This window comes from Mixophyes fleayi, chromosome 6, assembly GCF_038048845.1.
Source record: "Mixophyes fleayi isolate aMixFle1 chromosome 6, aMixFle1.hap1, whole genome shotgun sequence".
Lineage (NCBI taxonomy): Eukaryota > Metazoa > Chordata > Amphibia > Anura > Limnodynastidae > Mixophyes > Mixophyes fleayi.
Window position 1 is genome coordinate 120,730,548 of NC_134407.1, and position 18,099 is coordinate 120,748,646.

Here is an 18,099-nt window from a genome sequence, read left to right on the forward strand (position 1 = left end):
GAAACCAATTACACCTCTTCTTTTATTTTGTTTAAGTTTAGCATTGTGAATTCTGGGTCGCTTACCCCCCCCCCCCCCCCCATAGAAAGGAAGTAAAGAGTTTGGTGCATCTTTGCGCATCAGATTTTGTAAGACAGAGAGGGAGCATCTGCATCGGATATGTCAATTTGGGAAAAATAACAGACTTAATCACAGCGTTTTTACCAAGTAATGACAAAGGAAGATTTTTCCAATTAGTTAGAATAAATTCTATTTTTTTAATAATGGGAGAATAGTTGAGTTTGTAAAGGTCACTCAGAGATGATGGAATGTAAATGCCCAAGTATTTAAATTTCTGTGTTACTAAACGGAAATTTGAAATAGATCTAATTTCGTCTGGATTCATTGCAGTGTTAGAAATAGGGAGTATTTCAGATTTTTGAAATCTAATTTTATAACCTGCAAAGGATCCGAAGCTTTCTATTGTCTCTACAATTGTGGGGATAGATGTTTCTGGGCGTGTAACCATCAAAAGCATATCATCAGCAAACATCGCTAATTTGCATGATTCTGAGCGAATTTGTATACCTGCATAATTGGGGTCCTCCCTGAGGTTATAGCTAATGGCTCTAACGCGATTGCAAAGAGCAGTGGGGATAAGGGGCACCCCTGACGCGTGCCTCGTATTTTAAAGGGAGATGATATGTGTCCGTTTGCAATTATCTCCGTCTGGGGATTATGGTATAGTGTTTGAATGGTTGATATGAAAGCTTCTGGAAAACCAAACCTTATCAGAGATTCGTATAAGTGATCCCACGTCACTAAGTCAAAAGCTTTTTCAGCATCTAGGGACAAAAGGATACTGATCTCTGGAGATTTGGTATGTTGAATGTGTGACAAAACTGACAGAACTTTGCGTATGTTTGTAACAGAATTCCGGCCCCAAATGAAACCTGATTGGTCTATGTGTATGATAGAGGGCAAGATAAATTTTAATCTTTCTGCTAGTATTTTAGTTAATATTTTATAATCAATATTGAGTAGGGAGATCGGTCTGTAAGACCCTGGGTCCTCCAATTGTCTATCTTGTTTGGGTAAAACTCTAAGAATAGCAGAGTTGAAATGTAAGGGTAATGAACGGGATTCAATGATTTGATTAAAAAACTTAGTGTTTCTGGTATTTGAGATAGAAGTATTTTATAAAACTCTCCACTCAAACCGTCCGGTCCTGGTGCTTTAAAGGTTTTTAGATTTTTTATTACCTTTATGACTTCTTCTGTTTTGATTGGGGCTAGAAGGGATTCTGATTGTGAGTCAGAGATTCCAGGCATAGAGATTTTCTCCCAAAATTGTTTTTTGGAAGCAGAATTGATAGGATCTTGAGAATATAATTTAGTATAAAAGTTATGAAAGATGTTAAGTATTTCTTTTCCATCACTAGACAGTGAGCCGTCTTTAGATTTAAGAGCTGCGATAATAGTTGGGAATCTCTCGCCTTTTAACAGGTTGGATAACAAACGACTATTCTTATTTCCGTATCTATAGAACTGAAATCTGGAAGCTTGTAAAGTTCTATCTGCCAATTGAGCAATTAGATTATTAAATTGTTGTTTTGGTAGGCTGAAGTAAGTTCTCTTTGTGTGTCTAGGTATAGTTTAGCAAGTGTTTTTATATGTTGGCTTGTAAATGAAATTATACGGCCTTTTAGTACCGCCTTGGCTGTCTGCCAGAGTAACGCTGGATCAGATTGATGCTCTTCGTTGATGAACAGGTAGTCATGCCAGGCTGCAATGAGCATATTTCTAAATGTTAATGAGTTAGATAAATAATTTGGGAATTTCCATTACCTGTATGCGCCTGTTTTATGTGTATTAGCTATTTCTATCCAAAGCATGGCATGGTCTGACAATGAGATAGTTTCTATGTCTGATACTCCCAGAGAGGGAAGAAGAGATTGAGATACTAATATGTAGTCAATTCGTGATAACGTGCCATGTGCCGCTGAAAGACAGGTGTATTCTTTTGAGGTGGGGTTCAAAAGGCGCCAATAATCAATTAGGTGTAGTTAGTCTATGATATACTTGATTCCTACCTTGGGCAGTTTGGAGGAACAACGAATCCGAGCAGATGCCCCCTCCCTGTCCATTGTCGGAGATGCAACGAGATTGAAGTCCCCTCCAATTATCATATTGGAGTCTAAGTAGGGATATAATTTTGAGACAATGTTAAGAAAGAATTGCTTATCGTATTTGTTAGGTGCGTACAAGTTACATAGTGTCAGTCTAAGACCATCAAGAGTGATATCGATAATCACATAACGTCCCTTGTTGTCCCGGATTTGTGAATGTATTGTATAAGAGATACCCATTCTTAGCAAAATTGCTACTCCACATGACTTAGATGTGTAAGAAGCATAGGTGACTATTTTATATTGTAAAAGATTAAGTTTGTCGTGTTCTTTATCTTTTAGGTGCGTCTCCTGGAGTAGGACAACATCTGCTCTCTGCTTTTTTAAGTAAGTCAGGTGTTTTTTCCGTTTTGCCGGGGAATGGATACCACCCACGTTCCATGAACATATTCTCAACCTATTTGCAGAAGTAGTAAGCATAATTTAATTGACTATATCCGAGCTGAATAAGGCATCTACAGGACATGGAATTACATCTCTCTGACTGCTCATAAACAATTCACAAGTGTCTCCACCCCCCCCTCCCCCACCCTACCCAACCAAACATCTTCATGAGAAAGAAGATTGTCTTGTAGAAGGGTCCACGGAAGCCTGCCAGCCAGCAAAACAAACAAACAATAAAAACAAAAGAACCATAAAATAACAAAGGAGACAAGCTCCTCAAGCATTTTTGCTTAACTTAAAGTGTCCGACCCAGTTAACTGGGCAAGAAACTTCTTTTTTCTTTTTGTCTAAAAAGACAATCAACCCTCTCTAGGGTTCCAGCGGTATATAAACATCACAAATTGAAAACAAGTTTATGCTTAATTAAATTAAACTTCACGTGCAAAATCAGTCCTTCTAGTGCTAGTAATTTTAGAAATTTAGAATTGGAGGTGAAGAATATATTAACATGAATATTTAAACCATTTGAAAATAGTGAAAACAAACATGCACAGACAAAACATTTCTAGAGGTATGCTGATGGAGGTGTGAGATGAAAACGAATAAGAACTTTCTCTCATAACCTAACAAGTGATTCATGTCTAAGTCCAGGAAATACCATAGATGTATTTAGCACATGCCTCTTTTTCAATGTAAATTGAAGAGATCCAGCTTAATTATATATAAGATTACCATGAGATGTCTTGGAAGAAATGTAACACATATACAATCTAGTAGGCCTTCTCTCTAGGTATATAGTCTCCATCTGTATAAAAAATAAAAAATGCAAGACGAGACTAGACCAAAAAGGTAGAGAAAAGGGAAGAGACTAGGAGATGCCCAGATCTCAGAGGAAATAGGAGAGACAAGTAAAGAGAAGAAGAATAAGAGAATTTCAAGTGAAATTAAGGTCATGTAATTCTAATCAGTTGGTGGGATTTGTGTTGCTATCCTGCAACTCTGCTTCCTCTACTTCCAAGAACTTCTGGGCATCCATCACGGAAGTAAAGTCATGGAAAACATTACCCGAAAACAGACGTAATTTGGCCGGGTAAATCAGCGCAAATTTTCTTTTCCGTTGTATCAGAGAAGAGCATAAAGGAGAAAAGTCCTATCGAGCTTTAGAAACTTCTGCAGAAAAGTCTTGAAAAAGATAGAGGCGTTTCCCTTCCCACGAAATGCTATCCTTTCTTTTATAGGCTGCCCATAATTCCGCTTTTTGGACGTAATTGAGACATTTGAATATTACTGCCCTTGGGCGTGTAGCATTATCTTCTCTTGATGGGCCCAGTCTGTGAGCTCTCTCCACCACAATATTGCCTGAGGATTCTGGTAGACCCAGGATATTAGGCAGTGTGGTAGATACAAATTGCATCAGAGCTTGGTTTTTGACAGTTTCGGAAAGGCCAATAATTCTCAAGTTATTTCCGCGCGAACGATTCTCCAGGTCATCAACTCTGTTCCAAGCTTGATGATGAGATTTGGTGAGTGATAGGACTTGCTCTTTAAAGATCTGTAACCTCTTGGAAGAGTGAACCAATCTGGGTTTTGTTTGCCAATGATCTCTGAGTATTCTGTGTTACTTGCTCTTTTAGTTCGTGAATAGCAGAGAAGAATTTGTTGGATTGATCAGCAAGCAGTGGCTCCATAGTTTCTTTAATTGCTTTTACCACGTCTTCATAGGATACTGGGTTCGTGGGGAGGTCACTTGTGTTTACATTCGATTGGGCATCTTCTCTTCTGTTCGATTTTGATGCAGGAGTGTTAGAATCTGTCTGTTTTTTCTCATTTCTCCCTCTTTGAGGCTTAGCAGTTACAAATTTTTCCATTTCTGTGTTTGCAGACATATAGAAGTCTCACTTTTTTTTTTTTTTTCTTCCTTTTCTCTTTTTGTTGAAAGAAGTGTACTTCTGTTATTGGTGAATTTGCAAATATTCAAAAAGGGCAAAAAGCATAGATATAAAGAATACCGCTGGAATCACAACAGGGGTTTGGAGGGGTGGCTTTTAGCTACATTGAAGTCTGACTGATATGAACATCAGAAGAGCACTTTTCAACATTCAGCCAAGTTTCAATTATAGCAGAGATAGTAATTATACACTTCAGCCACTAGATGGTGGTAGAATTCAGAAATAGACTTGCAGTGGCGATTTTTTTTTTTAGTTTGACTACGGATTCTTCATGAAGAGTTATTACAGGTTGAATACTAAGGATTATGTGATTTTTGCTGTTTAATAAATAGATTTATAATATTCGGGTGATGGTGGCTGGAGACTGGGTAAAGTAATGTTTTCCAGAGGCTCACCTGTGGTTTTTGCTATACGCAGCCTCAGGGTTAATTTTCAGGGGTATTCTCCTTGTTCCAGCAGATGTTCCAACGCTGCACCACCAGCCCTCTAAGAGAATCACAGTGGCCCGAGAAGATACAGCGGAAGGCTATAAACTGAGCCGTCCGGCGGTCTGTCAGCACAGGGGGATCGCAGCAAGCCAAAGCAGGTCGCTTGCTCCACAGCTCTATGTCTCCTCTCAACTGATCTAGCTGGCGCCTGCTCCCTCTCCACAGCTGACAGTCAAGTCAGTTGGTATCCGGTTGTTAGGAAGGTGGTGGTACAGGAGACAGCGCTAGGTAGAACGATCTCCACCGTTCTCTCTCCTCTCCCCTCTTCTATTGTTACTGCCGCCGTTCAGGAGTAGTGTTGATAGGGAACAGTGCAGGCAGAACTTCTTACTCTCTTGCGCGCAGTTCTCCTTTCGCGCCAAAAGTGCGGGGCGCCCGATAAGGGAAAAGTATGAAGCCCCAAGAGCCTTAGACTCAAAAAAGAGCCAAGTCCCCCGACTTGGCAGTAGCTTCTTCTCTATCCGTTAGTGATAGAATCGTTAGGAACAGAAGCGCTGTGAGGCTAAAAGTAGTTGGATACTGATTTCAACCGACGGAGCTTCTAAGAAACCCGACCGGCCATCTTGGATGTCAAGCCACGCCCCCGAGCACCCCTTCTAATTAGTGTATTTGGCCATTTCAGCCACAATCATTGCTAACAGTTGCATGCAATCTCCCTAGTCAAACTACAGCACTAGAAGGGGTTGTACTGAAGAGCTCAATGACTTTAAACTTGACACAGTCTTAGGATGCCACCTTTCAAACAATTTAGTTCATCAAATTTCTGCCCTACTAGAGCTGCCCTGGTCAACTCTAAGCACTGTTATTAAAAAGTGGAAACACTTACGAGAGACGACAGGTAAGCCGCAAAGCAGTACGCCACACAAGCTCACAGAACAGAAGCGTTGACTGCTGAAGCATGTAGTGCATAGACAGTCTTTCCTCAGTCGTAACAATGCCTCTGGAAGCAACATCAGCACAAGAACTGCAGGGGCGCACATGAAGTCCCCCACATAGCGGCACTGTACTATACAGCAGCCACGGCACTGTCAAAGAAGCGTCAGCTTCTTTGACAGCGCCATGGCTGCTGTATAGTTCAGTGCTGCAGAAACAGAGCTGCTGCGCATCTCGTTTTTTTCTGTCTTTTTTTTTTGGGTGGTCATGAACCCCCCCCCTAAAAATCCTGCGTACGCCCCTGAACTGTTTGTCAGAAGCTTCATGGATTGGGTTTCCATGGCAGAGCAGCCCCACTCAAGCCTCAGATCATCATGCACAATGCCAAACATTGACTGGAGTTGTACAAAGCACAACACCCTTGGGGCTAGATTTACTAAGCTGCGGGTTTGAAAAAGTGGGGATGTTGCCTATAGCAACCAATCAGATTCTAGCTTTCATTTATTTAGTACCTTCTACAAAATGACAGCTAAAATCTGATTGGTTGCTATAGGCAACATCTCCACTTTTTCAAACCCACAGCTTAGTAAATCTAGCCCTTGGACTCTGAAGCTGTGGAAATGAGTTCTCTGAACTGATGAATCATAATTCACCATCTGGCAGTCTGATGGACAAATCTGAGCTTCGTGGATACCAGGAAAATGTCACCAAATCGATTTGCAAATAACTGAATAATTTGGCAAAATGTGTAGAATTTGTTTTATATTCTTTTTTATTTAAAAATGACAATGTTTTACAATATGTATGTAAGTAAATAAATAATAAAGAACAATTATGTTACAATGTTATACAAACAATGAGTCCTTTTATTATAAACTTTTACACTTTTATACGGTTGATGAATTTGGTAAGGTAGCAAAAGGAGGTGCAAAGGGTAAGACGTTTGGTGGAAAAATGAAAGGGAGAGGTGTATACTCCCCATAAGCACTAAAGAAATACACTACAGGACTTAAAGAGTTTTGGTCCCTCTTAGAGAAAGATATATTGGTATGCATGGAATTGGTAGGTGGCTCAGAGAAATCAACACATATTTATTGTTTAAGAGGGTGGGCTATGTTGTAAACCAGGGTTCTTAAATTAGATTAAAATTATCACCCTTGTCTCACAATTGACAATTGAATTGTATTAAATACAATTTTGGGCTGGATCTTCTCAATGTTTAGCATCCATGCTAGCATATAGTAAAAAATTTTTAATAATTGCTCATCTTTAATTGCAATGTGTTATCTGTCTGTCACGAGCTGCGGCGGTACTCACAGCCGCCGCGGCTTGCTTCCTCTTCCCTCTGGCGTCCCGGCCGTCACCTTGACGACCGGGACGTCATTTCCAGTTCCTGCCCGTGACGACCGGGACGTCATTTCCAGTGCCAAGGCAACGGCCGGACGCTTCTCCTCTGGCGCTGCGTCCCGGTGGCACTAGTAGCCGGGCGCATGCGCGCAAATTAACACAGCCTGTGGGCTGATTAATTTAATTAGTAATAGGGGCTGTGTGAGACTCAAAACTAGGCTCTGATTGGTGGCCTTTGGTATTTAGGGCAGTGAGGTCTGCAGCCTCACTGCCGGTTATAGCGTTCTGTCCTCAGTTCTGCTGCCTGCTTGTTCTCTCTGTTGGTTATTATTACCTTGGATTGACTACCCGTCTTTTGACCTTTGCTTGTTCCTGGACCATTGAACCTTCGCTTCTGACCCTGACCTTTTTGCCTGGATTCCGGATTTTGCTTCTTTTGCCTGTGTGTCTGACCTTTCGCTTGTCCCCGGATTTTGTTCCTGTGCTAGTGACCTTTGATCCCCTCTTCACTACAGCCCGCCAATCACTCCACTCCTGGGTGCTCCTTTAAGTCAGTATACGTTACTCGACCCTCGGTCGGCCCACAGCCAAGTCTGTCCCCACCACTAGGGGCTCCAGCGAACACCGGGCCTTCAGAGTAGTCACCGAGTTTCACTGTACTGGCTTGGGAGTTCCTAACACTGTCAAAGGGATTACAATGGTAAATGTGTTTAGTAACAGGCAAAAGTGTGTTGGGAATGATTAATGATTGATATTTTAGCAACTGTTAAACTAATTGCACAATATTAGTAATATATTTTACCTCTTACCTCTCTAATTATTCCACTAGTGCACTGTTAGGGCTCCTTGAGGACTGGATTTGGGAAACCCCATTCTTTTATATTAAGGATGAGCGGGCTCGGATTCCGCAAATCCGAGCCCACCCGAACAGTGCTCGGGAACTTCCGGGCGCCAAACGGAGCCAAACTGAGGCTATGACATCCAAGTCTCGCGTCGGATCTCGTGAGACTCGGATGTCATAAATACTCACCTTGCGGGCTCCATCTTCATTCTGGCTGTGATCACTCCTGAGGGAGGTTGTAGTTAGGGAGCTCCTGATCAGTTTAGTGGTTGTTTGTGCTTTGTCCAGTGCTCTGTCCTGCAGAGTCAAGTGGCGCTTTGTCCAGTGCTGTGTCCTGCTGAGTCCAGTGGTGCTTTTGTCCTGTGCTCTGTCCTGCTGAATCCAGTGGTGCTGTGTCCTGTGCTCTGTCCTGCTGAGTCCAGTGGTGCTGCCTGTGTCCTGTGCTCTGTTCTGCTAAGGGCATTGTTATTTCAAAATTATTCAAAAGTTATAAAAAAAAATTAAAAAAATTATGAAAAACCTATACAAAAATAATTGAAAAAAAATGAGTTAAAAAATACTAGGTACTGATATTTCAAAGTCAAACTACGTTCACTGTTGCTGCTGTACCAAAAAAGAATAGGTACTGCTATTTCAAAGTCAAACTTCGTTCACTGTTGCTGCTGTACCAAAAAAAACTAGGTACCGCTATTTAAAAGTCAAACTACGTTCTCTGTTGCTGCTGTACCAAAAAATAATAGGTACTGCTATTTAAAAGTCAAACTACGTTCACTGTTGCTGCTGTACCAAAAAAAACTAGGTACCGCTATTTAAAAGTCAAACTACGTTCTCTGTTGCTGCTGTACCAAAAAATAATAGGTACTGCTATTTAAAAGTCAAACTACGTTCACTGTTGCTGCTGTACCAAAAAATACTAGGTACTGCTATTTCAAAGTCAAACTACGTTCACTGTTGCTGCTGTACCAAAAAAAACTAGGTACTGCTATTTCAAAGTCAAACTACGTTCACTGTTGCTGCTGTACCAAAAAATACTAGGTACTGCTATTTAAAAGTCAAACTATGTTCACTGTTGCTGCTGTACCCAAAAATAACTGCGGCCTTAACAGCTATGTTGGTGTTAGACGTGCATCCGATGTCCGCCATCTGTGCAATGGAATTCAGACCAGTTAGAGGATGGAGGAGCAGCCATCTGTGCAGTGGAATTCAGACCAGTTGGAGGAGGTATTGTGGCCCCGGTACCAAATTGGGTACCGGGGCCACTCCACTACGCAGTCCAGATAGATGCGTATCATATATTAAAATACGTTGACTGTTGCTGCCAAATCAAAATTTTATGAAAATGACCTGTCATCGTCGAAAACAAGAGGTAGTGACGCGCTTGAACTACACCCTCTATATGCTGCAGAGGATGTAGGAGCAGCCATATGTGCAGTGGAATTGAGACCAGTTGGAGGAGGTATTGTGGCCCTGGTACCAAATTGGGTACCGGGCCACTCCACTACGCAGTCCAGAAAGCTACCTCGGTGCAACGTTTTGGACTAAAAACAATATTGTGAGGTATGAGGTGTTCAGAATAGACTGGAAATTAGTGGAAATGATTGTTATTGAATGTTATTGAGGTTAATAATAGCGTAGGAGTGTAAAAAAAAAAATAAAAAAAACTGGATTTTAGCGCTTTTTATGCTTTTTTAAAAATAAATCAGAACCCAAAACCCTAAATCAGAACCAAAACTTTTCGTCAGGTGTTTTGGCGAAACAAATCAGAACCCAAAACCTCAGGCTAATCAGAACCCAAAACACTAAAAGTGCCCGGTGCACACCCCTATTTTATATGTATAAGTAATACTGGCATCCAGAACCTGGTGACAGGTTCATTTTAAGTGAATTTCTAATGACGTTTAGCTGACAAGGAGCTGACCTGAGGTCTCATTACTACATGCATATATAGTATATACCAATAGTGCTTACTTTTTAAAGGTGAGTCCACACTCAGAGAACTCCTTAATATAAAACTCACCCAAAACCAGGTCACCAAATGCTCTGCAGCTCACATTACTGATAGTCTGCCCAGTCCTCCAGGGCCTTGCACTGCAAACACTATTAGCCCTTGGCTTCAGGTAATGGGGGATCCCAATTTGTTACATGGGGCAGATTATATTAAGAGGTTGTTGTGCAAGAGAGAACAACCCTTACATCAAATAAGCATGATAGAAAAGCATATGCATCTTTTTAATCCATTTATTATGTTACTGTGCCTTTTCGTTTTATTTTTTCAAATGATAAATAAAGTAGCAGGTGTGTCATAACTCTGAAAAGATTAGAAACAATGGGTTGGAGTATGGTTGCAGGTGGATGTGTTTAGTGTTGTGGGAGTTGGTGTCTTACACCTGGTGACAGTTTGCAATGTGACTTTTCTTGCTAGAACCAATTTTGTTTGTGTCTTGTCATGGATACTTCATTCATCAGTGACATGCTTGTTCAGCCGGCCTTCAGGCTAACGGATTACTATGTAATTAAGAACATGTCTGTGGCGCCAAATAAAAGCTGAACAATCCAGGTACATTTTGGGTGGCTTGATTAACCCTATATTTTATAATTATCTATAAATGCTTGATACCATAATGCAAATCAAATGTGTCCACATATCTCCCAAGTGACCTGATTTAGATGGGACAATCCTGATTTGAGGAGCCTGTAACTCTATTCAGATCATCAACACTGGTGCACACTGCATGTGAATTCTTAGGTGAGGGGGGCTGGTGGTAAGAGAACTTAAAAAGCATTAGGCACACCCCTATTGTGGCATTGCCATGCCCCATTGTGATGTGACCATGGCCCCTTCGTATGGCTGTTTGCACACTATATCCCGATTATGGGACGTAAAACGTTGGGAGGTATGCTTACACAAGTCCTACTAAGACAGTTGCAGACCTGCCAACTTTTTGTAAACATGTTGTGAGAAAAAGTAAGTACTTCTACAGCTTAGTATAAATTGAACATCCTTCTCCCACTGGTCTTTATGAAGAATAGAAAATATATATTTAACCTACCTCCCAGCACTTACGATTAGAGACAGTGTGCGCACATCGCCGCAAAGCAAGTAGGGTGCGTGATCACGCTTTTGAATCCCTGGGCTGTTCACAGACCTCTTTCCTAAAAACACCTCTTTAAAGGTACAGTATTGAAAGGGCATCAGTTAGTGGGACATATCTCCCAAGTGTCTTTAAATCTGGACAAAGGTCCATTTACAAGTGATGGCAGGACACTCCCTTTAAATCTGGAGGTATGATTTAAGACAACATTTTTGGGGCATGCTTTGAGCTTATAGGGCATGCAAAATCAACAAAGCACATCAACACAGCAACTGTAAATCACTTTACAGCATGACAGAGATCAGTAACAGCTTATTGTGAAGTGGGAAATAAGAGAGCAGACTGATGAGGAAGTCACATTTATGTTTGGGAGTTAAGAAAGTATATGAGATCAAGGTATATTGATTAATCAGCGTTGCTATATAAATAAGCATAGACACAGGGTCATTGAGAAGTCCCGGTGACTTTTGGAAACTAGTACTTACTTTACAGCGCCAGGCACACATCATTACAGAAAATTAAATGTCCATCAAAAAGTGCTGGGATAGATTGGTAAACAGACAACAAGGGGAGAGAGTTTACAAGCGTGTTCTCCATCCCCCATTGTTCTCTTCTCCCCCTTACCAACCTGTCTGTGCTTTCTTGTTAGCAGCAGTACCATCAGCAGCACATCACCCACTGAAAGATGTCTTCTAAAAATGTTGCATTACATTTCTTTTTTTTAAGATAAATATTTCATTCTATTATTTCAAAATTCAGCCCCACGATTTGGATTCATTTCGACATTTCGACCATTTCATTGTACTGTTCTTAAAGAAAATCGGCTCCTGATTATAATAAAAAAATAAATTTTTAGTACAATAGGTATTAATGCCATCCTGATATATGAATTTCATGTAAAAAAATGCTAAAAATTTTTATTTTTTATATACAGTTCTTTTTTTGTAAGAAAAAAGATGCCGGAACTCACATCACTTAGTGAATTACTGTACACACACTCACACACAGCAGTTGTGTAACAAAACATAACGGTCACCACCCGCAGTAAGCTCTCAGCACATGACCACACGACCAATCACAAGCTGAGCAGCGCCACAAGCCGAGCAGCGCCATCACAACCATTGCTGACGAAGTACGCATGCATCGAACTTGACACACAAGCAGCCTGCATGCACCGTTTTAATGATTTTGCTACGCTCGACAGGGCGAGTCAAGTCCACGTGGACCAAAACATCAAATGTTCCAAAGTTACTTTAAAACTTGGAAAATCCGTTTTTATTTAGTTTTATGAGTTCTATGACAAAAAAAGCACTATTTATATTTGTATTAATGATTATAGTATTAACAAAACTTTAAGATATTTACATTTTTTCTCCATGCATTCTGACGGGACTTTATATTGCACATATACATTGTGCATATCCTGCAGTGTGTTCTGTCTGCATATGGCAAGTGCCCTATAGCCAAAGTGTACTTATACCCATATTCAAATGGAAATATTTCTTGATATCTGCTTGTACTTGAAACACAGGCAGACATGCATGCAGTGGAGGATTGGGGGGTGAAAGGAAGCGGGGATTACATTTTAAGTGTATTTTATTGAAAAAATGCAAATCTTTAGCTCCATAGCAAATTTTTAATTATCCAGCAACAGTACAACATATTTTTTAACCCCATGTGTTGCACATATATAGCAGTCTTGCATATTAAGCTTGTCCTTTTGGCTGAAGTTCCTGTAGGAAAAAGCAACCACAGAGCTTAAGCTGATAACAGTGCTGTCTACTTACTATTAGTTTTTATATTGGCACCAAGCGTCTAAGCATTTTTTTCTCCCATAGTTTACATACTGTATGTCCGTACAATACACTGTATGTCCTTTAAACAGGACAGACGTGTCCTGCCAGCTCTCCATTGGAGCTCAGCTGGGAACTACTCTGGGCCCCGCATTCCACCATGGAGATGCCTGCCTCTTCTTCCGAGATCTGCTGCTGATGGCTTGGGTACTCTGCCTCTCTTCCTCCGGGTTCCTTCTATTTGACGCCAGACCTCCTACCTGATGCCTGAACCCGCCTGCCGCCTTCTGGTTCCCACGCTGCCGACTCCTGCTCTTCTCGTCTGATTCTTCCCCTGCCGTCTGACCTCCACTGCTGCTTCCCGCCTCCACGTCGCGGGTCAGTGTTCGCTGCTATTGCCGGCAAGTACTGCGGATCGTCGGCCGTCTGGACCTCCACGCTGCAGACCTGAGCTGCTGTTCCACAGCCAGTCTTATGACCGCCAGTCTTCCGGCTGCTGTTCCTCCGGGTACCCGCTTCTCCGCTCCGACGCTGCTGCTCTCCTCTGACTGCTGTCTGTTCGGCCATTGTCTCCAGCTGCTCCGTCTCCTGCGATCTACTAACGGTGAGCCCGCTCTTCCTTTCCTCGGAATCCACCTCACCACTGGCCTCTCCACCCGACACCCCGCCTGCGGCGGGCACTCAGGCTAACCCCTCGTGTGTCCCTTTGTGTCCCTCTCCAGCAGACTGCCTCTCCATGTTGGTGCCCCTGCACCTGCTCCCTACCGTAGTTTCCTCCTTCCACACAGGCCCTCACTCCCCCTGCCACTCCTCGGGCCCTCACCTTGCCCCACCGGACTCCCCTAAACTCCTGACCCCTTGGTCCCACTGTCTCTCTTGCCTCTCTGGGCATATACTCTGTACTGAACTGGAACTCTGATCCCTCCCGATCACATAACCCCTTGGACTAGTCCGGACCCTGCGCCTACCTCCCGTTAGGTGGACCCCGTGGACCACCTGCTGATCGCTGGACCCCTTGGACTACTCCGGCTCCCGTGACTACCTTGAATCCTCCTAGACTCCCCCCGTTCCTGAGATATCCTTCCGGCTCTCCTAGTATGGGCTCTCCGTAGCCCCTTCACTGCGTGTCCTTGTATTTTATCTGATCTAACTATCAATTTTTATCTTTAACTTAATTCGTTTATTTTATTTTAATCAAATTGTTTACTCCACCTTTATTTTACTGTTCTCCACCATATATTGTCCTCATTATTCAGATCGTTATTTGATTGTTATTTAGATTCATTTCATTATTCAGACTGTTATATTATTCTCCTCCACTTTACATTGTCCACTTTGCTTTGCCCCGGCTCTTCCCCACTTTGCATCGTTCATATTGTTTTGCCACTGCCCGTCTGTTTCACTCTGTTCCCCAATCCTTTACAGTCCTACCTACTGTCTTTCTCTGCTCCGTCAGCCCTTATTTGACCTAGCTCAATTTCTCCTCCTGCCTCCGCTGCCTCGTCTCTCTCACTCCTGTCCCCCATCTCTCACCATACCGCCCCGCTCCTTTCCCATTCCCATCCTCTCCCCGAGCCACCTCCACCAGTCCTTCTCACATGATCCCATTTCTCCCCCTCACTCCATCAACCTCTCCACCAGCCCCCTTCACTGGTCCAATTCACACCCCCTCCCTCGCTCCAGCAACCCCGACAATCTTATCCACATCTCCCCTCATCCTTCCCTCCCTTTCTCCTGTGCCCTCTGGAACTCAAGGTCCATCCGCAACAAACTGATCTCCATCCATGACCTCTTTATATCCAACTCTCTTAACCTTCTTACCATCACTGAAACCTGGCTCACTCCCTCTGACACCTCCTCACCCGCCGCCCTCTCCTATGGTGGCCTCTCCTTTACCCACTCCACCAGACCGGATGAACGTCCAGGTGGTGGAGTGGGCCTCCTCCTGTCCCCCCTTGTACTTTTTGGGTCATTCCCACCTTACCTTCCCTCTCCTTCTCCTCCTTCGAAGTTCACTCCATTCATCTTTTCTCCCCCATCCACCTCCGTGTCTCTGTCATCTACCGTCCCCCTGGCCCTACCTCCCTTTTCCTGGATAACTTTGCTGCCTGGCTCCCCCACTACCTTTCCTCTGACCTTCCCTCCATCATACTTGGTGACTTTAACATCCCCATTGACAACTGCTCAGACTCGGCCACCATCAAACTTCTCTCCCTCTACTCCTCCTTGGGCCTCACCCAGTGGACCTCCTCCCCCACCCACTGTCTTGGTCACTCCCTCGACCTTGTCTTCTCTCATCTCTGCGATCTCTCTGATTTCTCCAACTCTCCCTTCCCACTCTCTGACCACCATCTCCTCTCTTTCACTCTGTCCTCCTCCACTGCTCCTTCCCCGCCCAAAGCCACCCTCACCAGACGCAACCTGGAAACGATTGCCACCATCTCTTTCTCCTCCTCTCTTGATTCTCTCCTTTCTCCCCTTCCCTCCCTGGCCTGCCCCGACCAGGCGTCCTGTCTCTACAACCACTCCCTCACTACTGCCCTGGACGCTGTCGCCCCTGCCTCTCCCATCCGCCGACGCCATCTCATCCCCCAACCATGGCACTCCAAACTCACCCGCTTCCTCAAAAAGTGCTCTCGCACTGCAGAACGTCTCTGGAGGAAATCTCGCTCCCTGGCTGACTTCCTTCACTTTAAATTTATCCTCTCCTCATTCTGCTCTGCCCTCTCCCTTGCTAAACAAACCTTCTTTAAATCCGTCAGTCCTCTAATCCCCGCCGTCTTTTCGCCACCTTTAACTCCCTCCTTTCTCCCCCCCCTCCGGTCCCTCTTTCCCTCTCCACTTTTGACTTCGCCACATTTTTCTCTTCCAAAATTTAAGCCATCAGACTTAACATCTCCTCCTCCAACCCCTCTCCCGCTGCCCTCATTGCTCCACCCCTCTTTAACAAACAACTCTGGTGCTCCTTCTGCCCCACATCAGGCGAAGAAGTTCGCTCCCTTATTCTTTCCTCTCCACCCTCTACTTGTCCTCTTGATCCCATCCCCTCTAACCTCCTTCGCTCTCTCTCTCCCACTGCCTGCTCCTACCTGGCACACCTCTTCAACCTATCATTCTCCTCTGGTGTAGTACCCTCCTCATTTAAACACGCTCTTATTTCTCCTATCCTCAAAAAACCCAATCTTGACCCCACCTCCGTCGCCAACTATCGCCCCATCTCACTTCTCCCCTACGCCTCCAAACTACTTGAGCGGTTAGTCTGCTGTCGTCTCACCCAATACCTCTCAGACAATTACCTCCTTGACCCTCTCCAATCTGGGTACGGCCCCCTCCACTCCACTGAAACTGCCCTAGCCAAGGTCACCAATGATCTCCTATCAGCCAAATCCAGAGGGCACTTCTCCTTACTTATCCTCCTTGACCTTTCCGCGGCCTTTGACACTGTGGACCACCCCCTCCTACTGCAAACTCTTCTCTCTCTCGGCCTCTATGGTTCCGTCCATGCCTGGTTCTGCTCTTACCTCGCCAACTGCACCTTCTCTGTCTCCACCTCTGGCTCTTCCTCTGCCCCATCCCCCCTCCAAGTAGGAGTCCCCCAGGGCTCTGTTCTCGGCCCCCATCTCTTCTCGCTCTACACTTCCTCCCTTGGTGCGCTCATCTCCTCCTTTGGTCTTCAGTATCACCTTTATGCTGATGACATTCAACTCTACATCTCTTCTCCTGACCTCTCTCCCACCCTCCTCTCTCGCGTATCTGACTGCCTCTCTGCCATCTCCTCCTGGATGTCCTCACGCTTTCTCAAAATTAACATTTCTAAGACTGAACTCATTGTCTTTCCTCCTTCCAGACTCCCCTCCCACCACAACCTCTCTATCGTTGTTAATAACACTACCATCTCCTCTGTCACTCAACTCCGTTGCCTAGGTGTCACCCTTGACTCCTCTCTCTCTTTTACCCCCCACATCCAATCCCTTGCTCAAGCCTGTCGCTTCCAACTGCGCAACATTGCCCGCATCCGACCCTTCCTCTCACAAGACGCCACCAAAACTATCATCCACGCACTCATCATCTCCCGCCTTGACTACTGCAACCTTCTCCTCACTGGCCTCCCCCTCTCCCATCTTGCCCCCCTCCGATCTGTACTCAATGCGGCTGCTAGACTCATCTTTCTCTCACGCCGCTCCTCCTCTGCCTCCCCTCTCTACCATGCCTTACACTGGCTCCCTTTCCCCTACAGAATCCTCTTTAAACTCCTTACTACCACTTACAAAACTCTCTCCCAGTCTACTGCCCCCTACATCTCTAACCTCCTCACCATCCACACTCCTGCCCGCTCCCTGCGCTCGGAAAACGACCGTCGCCTCTCCTCCACTCTAATTACCTCTTCCCACTCCAGAATCCCAAGACTTCTCCCGAGCTGCCCCCTGCACTGAAATGACCTCCCTCGCTCCATCCGTCTCGCACCCAATCTATGCTCCTTCAAACGGGCACTCAAAACTCACCTGTTCCTGAAAGCCTTCCAACCATCCACTTAACCCCTCATCTACTCTGCAGTTCTCCTCCCTCTCCCCTTCCCCTTTTTCTCCCTTGTATCACTGCCTCCCTTTCGTGCCTTTTTGTCCACCTTCCCTTAGGATGTAAGCTCGCATGAGCAGGGACCCTCTCCCCTCCTGTCTCCATACCAAATCTTCTGCTTCGAATTTACTCCATATGTCTGCCCGGAGTTTCTGAAGCATTGGTACTCTGTGTTTATTGTTCTGTAATGTTTCACCCTGTATGGTCTACTGTTTGTACTATGTAAGGCGCTGCGGAAACCTTGTGGAGCCCAACAAATAAATGATGATAATAATAATAATAATAATATGTGGCAACTGAATAATGGATAGATGTTAACCATTTCTTTATTCACCAGCTACAACTAAACAGAATATAGAACACATTAAACCTAGACCCACTTTGGAGCTGTAATCAACTTTTCTTGAATGTTAAGTTTTTAAACCACTGAAAGAAGACTCTCCAAAATAACAATAAACTAAAAAAAATTATAATACTCTAGGGCAGTGGTTCCCAAACTTTTGCAGTTCGCGGCACCCTTAGTCTCCATAATTTTTTCAAGGCACCCCTCCAAAATAATAACTGATCAGTCCCGTTTTATCAGTAGTCAA